Below are 15,026 nucleotides of genomic sequence, written 5' to 3'. Positions count from 1 at the left end.
CTTAAAAGATCAAGTTAAACTAGATACCATGGTTAAACTTCACCCCAGGTGCGGCTGATTGACTTCAGTGGAGTTGCACCAGGAATGAATTTAACCCAGTGACCTAGAATTTTTCTTCAGATTTCACACAATCACACTACTACAGATGCAGCTCCCACCAAGCTAGCAACAGTAGGAGTGCTAATGCAGACAGGCTGCAGACGGGATAGGTCTACACTTAAAATGCTACAGTGGCACAGCTGAAGCATAGATAATACACCTCCCTGAGAGGCAGCAGCTAGGTTGATGGAAGAATTCTTCCACTGACCTAGCGCTGTCCACTCTGGGGGTAGGTCGACTGAACTAATCTCTCAGGGGTGTGGATTTTTCACACCCCTGTGAGATGTAGTGATGCCAATGTAACTTTTCAGTGTAGATCAACCGTAATGCTGAGCAGGTGTAGGTGACGTTGTGGCTCAAATGCAAGTGGCCAGCCTGCACTAGCTCATTTCCCATCACTGTCCCTGATGGGCTGCACCTGGCGGCGCAATGGTGGGAAATGGGAAGAACAATGCTAGCGCATTCACAGCCATCGTGTCACGTTTCATTCATTTTTCTTACTTCGCTTTTTAAAAGCGCGTTAAGAGCCAGAATCTTGGAGTTCTACAGGTTTCTAAATACAGGACATACGGCTGTTCCTGGATGTACATGGCTGGCAACTCTGACCTGGCCCCTCCTTCCACGTCATTATCTCATTGTATTATAGCCAACATACCATTAACTTGCCTGAAACTTCACCGGTGCCTCACACAGCCTAAAAGAATAGGAGTTCCTAGAAAGGGCCCCATCCTGCGAGCAGCTAAGTGCTCTCAGTCCCACTGAAGTCAACAGGAATGAGTGCTCAGCTGCTCACATGAGTAAGGGTTGTGTAAGCAATACTAACTATGTGCCTTAGCAGATGTATCTGGTTATAAAATCTAGTATTTACACAGTGTCGTTATAATTTCAAAATGTGGTTGAATTTTATTACTTTGGCTACCACAAGAATAGAGAAGGCACCAGTCACCCACTGTTAAATAAAGCACCTGTCATGTGCATGTTGAAGGTGTGTCAGTAAGAGAATGGGCGCAGCAAGAGTTCACTTAGCTGGAGGCCATCAGGGAAGCCCATAGGTAGTCATTAGAGACTGCCAGAATTCAAAAAGGAGATAAGGTGGGTGAGGTAATATCTTTTATTGGACCAACTTTTGTTGGTGAGAGAGACCAGCTCTAGAGCTTACACAGAGCTCTTCTTCAGGTCTGGGAAAGGTACGCCGAGCGTCACAGCTAACTACAAGGTGGAACAGATTGTTTAGCATAAATAATTAGCACATATTCTAAGGGACCATTCAAGGGAGAGTAGGACGGACACAGCTACAACTACTCTGCATATAATTTAGAAGGGCCACTCTAAGTTGTGCCAGGCAGGACTCCAGCAGGGCCCAGAATCTCAGAGATATGGAGGGTCTGACCCTAAATAGCGCTGCATGGCTTTCAGTACAGGGGACATTCTGCGATTCAGGGAGCATTCTCTCACAGGCTCTGTGCTCATCAGCATTTAATGGCATTAGTTATCAGCCAGACCCTGCCCCCCCCACACACACACACTCTGTCAGTTTCACAGGCCAGGCCACGCTAGTGTACCTCAGGTACCATATGTACCAGCTGTGAGAATGGCAATAGGCTGTGAAATGGGAAATTAAAGATTTCTGGTTGCACACACGAGCCAGCACAAACAACAGGGGAGCACTGAAAGCTGAAACAGAAACATCGAAGTGAGGCAGAGACTCATTTTAATACCACAAAGCCATTTCTGAGGACCCAAACTGAACCAAAGAGCAACAAACCAATGGGTGGGAAGGTAACAATGCTGTTGCAACTATGAAAAGCAGAAGGCATTCCCAAGGGTTACCTCAGAAAGGATGTAAAAATGGAACAACACAGGATTCTGCTGGCAAAACGTCTTGTTAATTACACTGGCGCCTTGCTTCGGGTCTCACTGAGGAATGGATAAAACTGGTGACAAAAGACACCTGCAACAAGACTTTTCCCAAGATTTTTCTGTATGATGGTGTGTCCTCTGAAACGCAGAATTAGTGAAATTTCAGGAGACTGAAAATGTTGGGGGTTGAGTTATGAGACAAATGCAAAGTGCTTATGAAATCATGACAGTTTCACCAGGAAGCATAGCGGGAATTTTCAAAGTTGAGGCCTGCAAAAATTTCAGTGAGGAAGAATGGTCTATCCTTTTCCACCCCACAAAAGCCATGTGAACTACTGAATTAAAGACAGGGCAGAAACCAAGGAAGCCCCATGTTCTAGTCCCACAGATTGGCCTTAATACTTTACAAAGTTTATTTAATTATTATTGTCCCCATTTCATATCTGGCAATACTGAGGATCAAAAGTGAACCAAGGTTAAGTCACTTGCCGAAGATCATACAGTAAATCAGTGTCAAGGAAAGATTACAATCCTGCTCTAAACAACTGTACCATAGTGCTACGAAAAGCAAGTAATTGAACCTCTGAGTCTTAATCTCACAATTGGTTAAAAAAAAGGTGCTTTTATTTTCCACAGGTAAAATTTGCTATATGCAGGATTTATGTTACCTACAGTTACATCCAGGCTGGTTAGTATTATTATCTCAAAAAGATGCTACAGATTTTAAAAATGAGGCTCAGAACATGTAGGTAAATTTCTTGAGGTGCAACGGAAGCGGCTCTGTGGGTTAACTCTATTTTAAGGCAATATTTTACATGTAATAATAATACTATTTTCATCTTCCTTCTTGAGATCTCACAGAACTTTACAAAATATCATTGCTGCAAACATCTCTGCTGGCAAGACTCCCATCTACAAATAGAGGTATTAAAGCTGAACGTTACACAGGGAGCTTAGAGACTTGGGAATAGAATTCAGGTCTCCTGACATCTTCTGCCCTGTTCTAATCACCTGATCGTACTTGCTCTGAAGTGCAAAGATCTTTTCTTACATATTGGCTTTAAGACCACATCATGCAGGCTAAGAAATCCACTAAAGCACATTTAGGCTAAGAGATGCTCAAATATGGGGCATGAACTCTGTCCCTGGCAGGACAGGATTGGGGCCACACAGAACCCTTGGCCGGGGGATAAATTGGGGGACCTTGGCATGGGGGGAAGGAAAGAATGGGGGCACAGAGGAAAGAGAGGAATGGGGGTGCACTCAGAGCCTCTGCCAGGGAGAAGACGGGTATGGGGGGATAGACAGAGCTCCTGGCTTGGGGGAGAAAGGGGGAAACTTGACATGGGGCAGAAGGAACGCAGGTGGTGGAGTGTGGTGAGAACGGGGGCACACACAGAGCCCCTGCCATGAAGGGGAGAATGGCGGACCTTGGAATGGGAGGGCACACCCCTGGCAAAGGGAGGCTGGGGTAGTTGCAGGGAGGCCCTGAAATAGACAGAGTTTGGGAGGATGGCACACTGAGGTCTGGTGGGGTGGAACGGAGGGATGCCAGGGTGCAATGAGCTTGGCCAACAGAAGCGATGACGTGGGTGACCCCCTAGTAATTTTCTGGCGTAGATGAGAAAGTTCCATCGAGTGCAATCCCCTCCTGCACTCTTGGGACTGTCTAAACACACATTGCTGGATTAACACCTGCGTGCTATCTCCCCTGCACAGGTACCAATGTTTCAGTTTCAGAGATAGACGCCTTTATCAAGATCAGTGTTTCAAAATGATACTTTTGCATGTGTGCAGAGAGCACAATTCTCGTTAATATTTGAACTAGGTTAGATTATTTGGTGTGAACCTGTTCTCACGTATTTACTTACATTGGGCTGTATGTGTTAGCTGGAAACGGCAGGCAACTGACGGGAAAACAGGTGTGCACTAACACGTCAGACAAATGCAAATACCCAGTCATCTCATAAAACATGGTATAAGCTACACATACAAAAGTACTTACGGTAAAAGGCAACACTTCAGGCACCAATGGGTTCCATGTGCTCCCATTCCAGTGATAGCTGGCATGTAAAGAAAGAGCCTTGAACAAAAGCATTCTCCGTTCACAAGACAAACAAAAACCAGGAGCGAGCAACAATAAATGAACGCAGAATGAAATACCCGAATGGAAAAGTGCTGTGGTGAAATTAGTATTATGCATTCATAGATTCTAATTGAAATCCAGCCACATTAGTCACATAAATCAAACAAGGCAGGTCATTTATCTTTGAAAAGCAAAACTTCCTACAGCCTTATAAAAAGCAACAGAGGGTCCTGGGGCACCTTTAAGACTAACAGAAGTATTGGGACTGCATCTGAAGAAGTGAGGTTCTTACCCACGAAAGCTTATGCTCCCAATACTTCTGTTAGTCTTAAAGGTGCCACAGGACCCTCTGTTGCTTTTTACAGATTCAGACTAACACGGCTACCCCTCTGATACTTTACAGCCTTATAAGAGCTCTCAGATTGGTCTGGATTTAACAGAGAGCAGAATTCTGGCCAATTTTTTCCCCAGACTCTCACCTTACACCATACAGTGTACAGTGTAAAGGATCACTGCTATATTATATAGAATAACTCTTTCTCAATAGGGAAAGCTCATAAGAACTGTCTCAGCTGACCTCTGATAAGTCGCAGAAGAATTGAGATACCCTTTAAATTAAAGACCAATGTCACAGCTTCAGGCCAGCTGGACCTGTGTTCCTTTGCAGGAACAAACGCTAGGCTTCCAGCTCCTGGCTCTCACCTCTTCTGGGTGGAGACTTGTGTCTCACTCCCTCCTGAGCAGGGTTTTAAGGCAGCACAGCTCCCTGATCTACAGTGCGATATCCCCAGCAAGCCATACTGCCTAAACAGGCCAGTGCCTGCGCTTTGCTTTCTCTCCAAGGGCACTGAGCAGTGTATTGCCTGCAGTTATCAGTTACCACACAGCTCCTTCTAAGCAGACACATTTATTTTTAGGGTAAAAGCATTACAGAGAAAACATGTAAAAACAATAAAAGTTCCTAAACAAGTGCGTCTCACCCATTAGTCTGATTGGGCCCTAGTAGGTCAAGTCCTTCCAACCCTTCTGCAGGGATTGGGGCCCTCCTTAGATAGAAGGTCCTGTTGGTTTGCTGGTTTAATCCGTTTAAATTCAGACTATTTATCCAAACGTCTTTTCTTTGTCTCTGCAGCATCTAGTTTGAACTAGTATATGCCAGCCTCCGCAGAAGGGAGTACCTCTCTCTGCAGGGTTACAACCTGGCTGATCTGCCTTTATTACCCCCAACTGTTTTTAGCTCCAGGAGGACCTGTGGTAGTCCCTCCCCCTCCAGTCCCATGGAGCAGAACACAATCATACATAAACTATAAACCCCAAAGATACTGCCTGGGGTTTCAAGATCTGTCACATGTCTCCCCTTAGAGATGCTGGCTCACAAGAATACATAAACTTAATCTGATAAAGTCTTTCAAGGATATTTCAGGAAAAAGCCATATCTGTGCTGGCCACTGCAGCTCCCATTGGCCGGGAATGGCGAACCGCAGCCACTGGGAGCTGCGGGTGGCCTTGCCTGCGGACGGTCAATGTAAACAAACTGTCTCACGGCCCACCAGCGGATTACCCTGACAGGCCGCATGTGGCCCACGGGCCGCAGGTTGCCCACCACTGCACTAACCCCCCTTTTTTGTCCTATGACTGACAAGGTGTTAACTGGCCTCTTCACCTTGATTGGTCCTTCACAATATGTATTAACTACTTATGTTAAATAAGCTGTTCCACCTTGTATTATGCTTTGACACTCTGAATACCTTTCCCAGGCCTGAAGAAGAGCTCTGTGTAAGCTCAAAAGCTTAGGCTATGTCTATACTACAATGATAATTCAACCTATGTTAGGTCGACTTACAGCCACGCCATTAATTATTGGGGTGGCTGGTGTCCACACTACCCTCCTTCTGTTGGTCGTGCGCACCCTCACCAGGAGCGGTTCCACCCACTCAAGAGGAGCAGTGTGGGGGACTGAGAGCCAGGGCTTTAAGCTCTATGCAGCTCCCAAACGGAAGTCCAGCTTCCCCCGCAGGGCTCCTCGCCTTTCCCCTCCCAGCCGGGAGCAGGGGGGCAGCTGCTGGTGCTTCTCGCCTCCGGGAAGGATCCATACCCAGAGTCCAGTCAGCTCCGTTAACCTAAACTACTGCCTTTTGGAGAGATGGATTACCTATGCCAATGGGAGAATCCCTCCACCAGCATGGGTGGTGTCTTCACTGAAGCGCTCCAGTGGCACCGGGTGCAATTGTGCCGCTGTAGCAGTTTATGTGTAGACATACCCTCAGGTCACATTTCAAAGTTTATCTTTGCAATCATAAGGTCAAGACGCTTAAATTTAAGGCTTAGATTCCAGAACACAATTAGGCAATCTTGAAATATCCAGAGTTATGAAGCAATTTGTGCCATTACACACGGGATGCTGCTCATAATTAGATGTAGTTGCTCTTGTCTGAGTCTCTAGGTCTTCATTTGAGGAGTCCATGGCCATCCAAGACAAACTTCAATTATCATAATAAAACTTGGTATTTCTAAAACACCCTCTCATACGAGGCTCTTAGAGACCTTCTAAACAATTAAGTAAGCTTCACAACACTCCTGTGACGTTGGCCAGCATTAGCATTCCCATGTTACAGATGGAGAAACCATAGCACAGAGAGGGAAAGTGACTTGCCCAAAATCACAGAGGAAATCAATGGCAGATTCTTCTGGACTATGTCAAACTGTCTCATATAATAACACAAACAGGACACGCTTTGATCTAGAGAGAGTAAGATAAAATGTTTCCATCTGTACTAAGTAGTAGCTGCCCTTCATTTTTAATTTGGGGACATTTTGTTTCCGTGGAAACTTTTGTCAAACTGGATACAATTTGGCCAAAATATTCAGTTTAACGGAAACAGGATTTTCCAACAAAAAACTGTTTTGACAAAAAAATGCTGGTCAGCTCGACTGCTAAGTGCAAACATACTTTCTCTACCAGGAGGTTGACAAACTACCTTTGGGTGGGATTATTCCAGTTCTGACAAACCCTTTCAGCTTGCCCCGATACCAATGATAAAGCACTCAGGAGCCATTTGGATTGCTGGTCTCACCTCAATAACTAAGATTCTATACAGATGGTGTATCATGTCCTGGGGCTAACTGGTCTTAGAATATCCCACTGGAAAGGGTGGGATGTTGCACTGTAATGTTACAATTTCTCGGCTGTAATAAGAGCATGTATTCTGTTACTGTCATTTTATTCATTAGTTTTATGCATTATGATAGATGGAGGTGGTGCCCTGAGGTTCTCCCATTTGCTGTTTGTTTGGAAGCCACCGGTCAGCTTTGTTTCGTAGTCCTATGGGAAGGAAACAGAACCTGCTGCTGTAGTACTGAGGTACCCGCTCTCCCTAAGCAACTCAGAATTATGTAACATGGGTAACCAGGCTCTCCACTGCTTAAATACTGCAGAGCCATACACAAGGAACTGAGGAGGTGAAACACAATATGTCCCCCTCCCCCCCCCCCCCACACACACAGAGTAAGGACAAATAAGCATAGCCCTGCCTCCCAGGCTGATCTCCCCTGTCCTGAGAGTTTTCAAACTACGTAAGAGCTACAAATAGGGGGAAAAAACCCAAACCTCACAGGGGGAGTTTGCTAGCGACTGCATGGTCAACAGTTACAAAGCTGTTTAGACAGACAACACTGCAGAGTCCACTCAGCTGGTTCTGATTCAGTCCAGTTTTGGGAGCCTATGGGCAGCATCACTGGGTAATACCTAAGCTCTCCCCAAGCCCATGCTGTCACCATGCTCTCCTATTAGTTCCTGAACTCTTCAAGACAATGCTTAGGCCATTCGGGGGAACAAACCTTCACCTGTCTTATCACAGCTAGTTAAGTTCATCTTCCCTATAATAATAGTACCTGAGGTCACCACCTCGTCAGCCCAGCCGCAATCACAATCCATTCCCCGAACCTTCTTCCTCTTCTGTACATCCCTGGGAGATATGTGGCCAAAGCTACCCAATGGGCCTCACAGGATCTTGAGGCTTTGCAGTGGGCAGATGCTGTGAAGGGAAGAGCTGTGAAAGGAAAATAAAAGCATCTCAGGTCACAATAGGACCAAATTCTCAGCTTTAATTCATAGGTTATTGGGCCCATGCTGTTACACTGAGGGTTCTTGACACTCCTGAGACAAGGTGCCTTGTTTTTACACCACCGGAGTGGTTCAGGGAGCCTCAGCATTATTGAGAATCAGGCCCATGGATTTTCAGGCCAATGGAGTCCACTATGATCATCTAGTCCAGTGGTCACCAACTGGTCGATCCTAGAGGCTCTCCCAGTTGATCACGATCTCCAGCGGGAGTGCAGTGTGGCTGCCACTAAGGCAGCCGCCCTGCCTACCCTGGCCCCACACCGCTCCCGGAAGCAGCCACTGCAGCCCCATGGCCCCAGGGGCCGGGGTCTCCCTCCGTGCGCTGCTCCTGCTCGCAACACCGTCCCCACAGCTCCCATTGGCCAGGAGAGCTGTGGGAGCGGTGCTTGCAGAGAGGGGCAGAGCACGGAGCCACGTGTCCTCTGCCCGCTCCACCCCAGGGGCCGCAGGGGCGTGTTGGCCCCTTCCGGGAGCAGTGTGGGGACGGGGTAGGCAGGGAGCCTGCCTTAGCCTTGCTGTCCCTGCCGCCGACTGGGAGCCACCAGAGGTAAGTGATGCCTGCACCCCCATCCCGAACCTCAACCCCAACCCTCTGCCCAAGCCCCGTGAAAGTGAGTGAGGGTGGGGGAGAGTGAGCGACGGAGAGAGGAGGGGATGGAGTGAGTGGGATGGGGCTTTGGGGAAGAGGCAGGGCCTCGGGGAAGGGGCGGAGTAGATCCTGAGTTGCCCTTAGATCCAAAAAGTGATCTTGGGCATAAAAAGGTTGGAGACCACTGATCTAGTCTGACCACCCTGCCTAGTACAGGCCATAGGAATCCACTCAGTGGTTCCTGCAGTGTTTGTAAAGCACCCTGAGACCATGGGAGCCACACGAGAAAGGGTTTAAAACACAGACATGGCTGGTGGTTGGTGGGAAAATCCTCAGCAGCCGCAGCACAGAGAGGCTGGATTCCGTAACGATCGCTACCAAGAGGGAAGATAATCGTGAGCCCCAGAGAGAGCCCTAACAGGTTGGAGAAAGCTGGTTATTTGTGACTGCGGCACAGAAGGTTCACTCAGCATCAATTTTGGAAAGCAAGGGATCGGTCTCATGGTTTGTTGGCTTATCTAGTGCCCTGCACAAGCCTCAAGGTGCTTTATGAAGTGTATGCAGGCAGGTCTTGCTTCACTTCACCCATCACCGAGCAACAGCCACTTCTAACGTGGGCTGCAGCGTCCATTCTCATGGAGCATACACTACCACAGGTACTGAAAAATACCTTGGGCTACTGACACGCAGCGTAGGCCCAAAGCTGGAATCCGGCCAGGGCACTGGCACCAACAATACTCTGACTTGAGCCGAAAGGCCCCATCTTTCACAATCCCAAATGAATAAGGCCTGTTTTAAATCTACTTCAGAAACGTTTACCGGGAGCTTGGGAACCCAGCTGGGGTATTGGTTTAATAGTACCTCAAGGAGATTGCATTCTGAGTGAACAGTATTAACTACTGAAACTCCAACTCCTCTTCTTGAACACCTGGGCTTTTCCTGCAAGGTCTTCTAGCCAAGCACTGACTCAGCCTGAAGGTGCCTAGCTAATGAGATTTAATAAATCCACAGCCCAAGGCAGAATAGCTGCAGAGCATTATTAAATTATAGAAATCAGAGACGGGAAAGATGTATTAGGTCATCTCCCTGCCAATGCAGGATTAGTTCAGAGGCAGGAGGCTTAGAAATAACCTCAAACACAGTTCAGCTGCAATGGGGCAGCAGACATCATAAGGCATCCAGAGGCCAGCTAATATTTAGCAGAAAGAAGTTCAATTATGTTGGTCACAGATACTGTGGAACAGTTTGATAGAGATTATAGCTGTGGGACATCTACTGTGGATATTGTGGTTGTGTGAATGATCCTGCACTGGCCTATAAGTGAGGGGTAGAGGGATGTGATTTTAAGGTGGCCGATTAGTTCAGCTAGTCTCAATCTGACCAGGAGGTGTCTCTGAATGAACAGGTCCATCCTGGGGAACGCTCAGGAGACAAAAGGATCACAGTGACTAGAGAATCTAAGGATGGGTGTACAGAGCTGGAGAACAGCAGGTAGGTAACTCACATGGGGTTAATTTTTTTAATTGTCTCATTTTGTAATTAACATACGCACACAGAGACAATGTGGCCGTACACCTCACCTTTGTGCATGCAAAATGGGTACCCAGGTATTTGTGTGCTATTTAAGCTTGTAACTCCTTGGCGCAAGGACCCTCTCTTATTTTTGTTTGTAAAGCAAAGCGTCATTTAAAGGGAACGTGTTTATTAATAATAGTGATCCATGCTGTAAATAGCTTTTGATGGGGAACCCTTTACATCAGCATAAATAAAACCACTCCTATTCTGGGAATGAATTCCACCACTAACCAGGTTATTTTCATAGACTGAGCCTGCATTTCACCCTGACTCATTTCACACCGCCTGCTCATCCAGTTTGCAAGAGAGCCTCTTGTGGTTAGAGCAGGAGACTGGGAGCGACCTGGCTCATAACTCACAAAACCTTTAGGGATGGTTGCAGTATCAGAATATAAACAGAACAGATCCACTGCCCCTCTCTGTAGCTACCTCGCAGGGATGTTGCGAGGCTGAATTATTTGTTGGTGAAGCTCTTTGAGATCCTACAAGGAGAACCCCTAACTGTTACAGGTAGGCATGGCAGATGCCTCAGCACCATAGGCAGACAGCTGAGCAGAGGGGCTAATTCCTATTAAGAAGGCTGGCTCCGCCCCTGTCAGTCGGTGCTTGAGCAAGTCAAAGCCGCATTATTTGTACAGGCAGAGCAGGGTGTTGGGACAGCCTGGCTGCAGCCATGCAGAAAATCCCTCTCCCTTGGCTTGTCAGCGCCCCTGGATGGACACAGCTGGGGCTGTGGGACAGCGGAGCCCCCCTACCTGTGAGCCTGGCTGTAAAACAGCGTCTCCCTCTCCCCATTTCGGCAGCGAGGACGAGAGTAAACAGCCCTCGGGAAAGTCAGGTGCATTCACGCAGGGCTTTCCCCCCCCGGCACGGATTTTCCCAGCCCCAGCGCAGGAAGTCCCAGCGCTGCCCTGGCTCCAGCACTGGACTCCTGCCCACCCCTGACTCACGGCTCGCTCCCCTCCCGCTCCAGGGATTCCCCAGCCCCCGGGCTCAATCGGCTATAAAGCGCCTGGCAGAGACACCAGGCTCTGCATTGGGCCACGCCGGGGGCTGCTGCCTGCCAGGGGAGGCTTTGGGGGGGGGGGGGTTCACTGAGCCCCTCCACCCTCGGTACCATCAAATCTAATCCACTGCCCGCGGGCCAGCTGCAAACCCGCTCCTGCAGCTGCAGCGGGCAATGTTTAACCGGCTGCACAGAGATGATCACCCAGGGTCTCGGCCCCAGAGACGGGGGCTGGTAGGAAAATGGGGACTACACAGACTCCCACCCAAAGAGATGCATCCCTCTGCCCCCCCCCCCCCCCCTTCCAACACAGACCAGGTTCTCTGCACCCCGCGACTAGCCCGGGGACCCGCCAGCCACACTGGGTGGGGGCTGCTTTCCCCTCCCCTACTCCCCAGGCACCGATCTCCGCCCTGCCGCAGAAAAATCCCCTCCCTGACCTCTCCTTCCTCGCAGCTGTTTGTGGTGGGGTTTGCGCAGGCGTGTGCCACTCCTCAGTGGCTCAGTGTCTGCCACCCCCTGCTGGCCTCCAGCGGCTGTTACCAATTCCCGGAATATTCTCAATTTCATTCACAACGCTCCTTTTGCAAGAAACCGAAACTCCAGACTACCGGGGAGCGAGAGTCCTGCCAAGGAAGAAGGGAGCGAGAAAGACGTTTCGTTGGCTGGGGCCGGCTGTAGCTTGCCCCGCCTTTAACCGAACAATGAACTCACAGCTCGTGACCGCTGCAAGTTTGAATAACTCGCCAGAGTTTTTAGAAACCAGCAAAGAAAGAGGAACGAATAACTGGCCCCTTGTAGGGCAGCCAAAGTCAAGACCCGTAGAGCTAAAGCCCGGCACTGAGACTAGGTTCGTAGCAGCAGGTCCCAGGGCTGCAAAGCTGGCAAAGAAGCTTGGAGAAAGAGGCTTTATAAGCTAATCTACAGAGGTCAGATATTGGAGTGCTAGGTAGAGTCTGACTTTAAAGCACTATATTTATAGCAGCATGGGCTTGTCTACACTTAAAACACTACAGCAGGATAGCAGCACACTGTACAGAACATAAGAATGGCCCTACTGGCTCAGACCAAAGGTCCATCTAGCCCAGTATCCTGTCTTCTGACAGTGGCCAGTGCCAGGTGCCCCAGAGGGAACGAACAGAACAGGTAATCATCAAGTGATCCATCCTCTGTTGCTCATTCCCAGCTTCTGACAAACAGAGGTTAGGGACACCATCCCTGCCCATCCTGGCTAATCGCCATTGATGGACCTAGCCTCCATGAATTTATCTAGTTCTTTTTTGAACCCTGTTATGGTCTTGGCCTTCACAACATCCTCTGGAAAGGAGTTCCACAGGTTGACTGTGCGTTCCCTTTATTTGTTTTTAAACCTGCTGCCCATTCATTTCATTTGGTGACCCTTAGTTCTTGTGTTATGAGAAGTAGTAAACAACACTTCCTTATCTACTTTCTCTATACCAGTCATGATTTTATAGACCTCAATCATATCTCCCCTTAGCCATCTCTTTTCCAAGCTGAAAAGTCCAAGTCTTATTAATCTCTCCTCATACAGAAGCTGTTCCATACCCTGAATCATTTTTGTTGCCCTTTTCTGAACCTTTTCCAATTCCAATATATCCTTTCTGAGATGGGGCGACCACATCTGCACGCAGTATTCAAGATGTGGGCATACCATGGATTTATATAGAGGCAACATTATATTTTCTGTCCTATTATCTATCCCTTTCTTAATTATTCCCAGCATTTCTGTTCACCTTTTTGACTGCCACTGCACATTGAGTGGATGTTTTCAGAGAACTATCCACAATGACTCCAAGATCTCCTTCTTGAATGGTAACAGCTAATTTAGACCCCATCATTTTATATGTGTAGTTGCGATTATGTTTTCCAACGTGCATTACTTTGCATTTATCAACATTGAAATTTCATCTGCCATTTTGTTGCCCAGTCACCCAGTTTTGAGAGATCCTTTTGTAGCTCTTCACAGTCTGCCTGGGTCTTAACTAGTATTGTATAATTTGCAAATTTCGCCACCTCACTGTTTACCCCTTTTTCCAGATCATTTATGAATATGTTGAATAGGACTGGTCCCAGAACAGACCCCTGGGGGACAGCACTATTTGCCTCTCTCCATTCTGAAAACTGACCATTTATACCTACCTTTTGTTTCCTATCTTTTAACCAGTTACCAGTCCATGAGAGCATCTTCCCTCTTATCCCGTGGCAGCTTACTTTGCGTAAGAGCCTTTGGTGACGGACCCTGTCAAAAGCTTTCTGAAAATCTAAGTACACTATATCCACTGGATCCCCTTGGTCCACGTGCTGTAGCACTTCAGGCCATGTCTACATTACAAAATTATGTTGAGCTAATTTACATCCGCAGTTGGCCACCACAGTTATTAAATCGCGTGTGAGTGTACATGCTTGGCTGCTTGTATCGGCGGTGCGCGTCCTCACCAGGAGCGCTTGTACCAATTGCATTGTCAGTGTGGGGCATTGTGGGACGGCTCCTGAAAGCCACCAACAGTCGACGTAAGCAATGTAGTGTCTGCACTGACACTGCATCGCCTAATTACATCAAACGTGACACTACGTTGCTCGGGGAGGTGGTGTCACTAAATTGGCATAGAAAAGCACGTAGGTCAGCGGGAGCCAAGTTTAAGTGAAGATACTTCCACAGTTAGGTTGACGCAAGGCAGATTATGCCGACCTAACCCTGTAATGTAGACCAGGCCTCAGGTACACATCTCCTATGCCAATAGGGAGGGTTCTCCCGGCCGCCTAAGTAATCCATCTCCTCAAGAGGATTTAGGTCAGTTTAACTACACTGCTTAGGGCGGTGGATTTTCTAGCGCAGACCAGGCCTTAGCTTATGTCGCTTTGGAAGCGGTTTATACTAAACCTGGAAAAAGCCACTCTTATTTCAGAATGAGGCCTGGCCTACGCTAGAAAATTCTTCCATTGACCTAGCTACCATCTTTGGGAGGGGGGGTGGATTACCCACACTGACCAGAGAACCCCTCCCGTTGGCATAGGGAGCATCTACACTTACACGCTACAGTGATGCAACTGCACTCCTATGGTGTTTCAAGTATAGACGTGCCCTAAGGCCTCGTCTTCACTAGGATGTTAGGTCAGTGTAACTACGTTGCTCAGGGGTGTGAAAAATCCACATCCCTGAGTGATAGTTAAACCGACCAACCCCACCCCCCCCGACTCCTCCGTAGATAGCGCTAGGTTGACAGGAGAAGTCTCCCATTGACCTAGCTGCTGCCTCTCAGGGAGGTGAATTATCTACACCGACAGGAGAGCCCATTGTATCAGCATAGGTAGCGTCTTGACTGCAGGGCTACAGCGGCTCAGCTGTGCTGTTGCAGTGTTTTAAGTGTAGATAAGCTCTAGGTGGGGAGTTATACTAGTATAACTATGGCACTTTAACTATACCTGTATCATTTTACTGGTATAACTGGTAACACTTTTCTTGCTGACAGCCCTGAATTGCTAGCCAGCATTAAAGCAGATTGGTTTCACACCATTTGCTTTGGATATGATATGATTTTCTCCCACCTTCTCTACTAAACTTGGTTTTCTTTAAGCTATATGGGTGATTTCATATGGATGTCTATTCTTGGAGGAAAGAAAACATTTCTGACTTTGCAGGGGTTGTGGGGGCCGCAAAAGGATGGGG

The 15,026-nt window shown here is 47.9% G+C and overlaps 1 long non-coding RNA gene across 3 annotated transcripts in view; it reads right to left on the bottom strand.

The window, feature by feature from the left end:
* Window positions 1–11,850, bottom strand: part of LOC128841491 (uncharacterized) — a 39,477-nt gene extending 27,627 nt beyond the window's left edge. Inside the window, exons 1-4 of one of the 3 annotated variants that reach the window (XR_008445857.1) lie at window positions 11,779–11,850; window positions 7,937–8,094; window positions 3,965–4,022; window positions 1,930–2,097 (exon numbers count right to left, since the gene is read on the bottom strand). This is a non-coding gene — a long non-coding RNA (uncharacterized LOC128841491). Of the gene's footprint in view, window positions 1–1,929; window positions 2,098–3,964; window positions 4,023–4,947; window positions 7,368–7,936; window positions 8,095–11,087; window positions 11,369–11,778 lie in introns of those variants that run through there. The other 2 variants (XR_008445856.1, XR_008445858.1) reach the window with 2 other exon arrangements.
* Between the last annotated feature and the right edge of the window lie 3,176 nt (window positions 11,851–15,026).

The sequence above is a fragment of the Malaclemys terrapin genome, chromosome 8 (assembly GCF_027887155.1).
Source record: "Malaclemys terrapin pileata isolate rMalTer1 chromosome 8, rMalTer1.hap1, whole genome shotgun sequence".
Lineage (NCBI taxonomy): Eukaryota > Metazoa > Chordata > Testudines > Emydidae > Malaclemys > Malaclemys terrapin.
The sequence above is the reverse complement of the archived record's forward strand: the minus strand, read 5'-3'. Positions and strand labels throughout refer to the sequence as shown.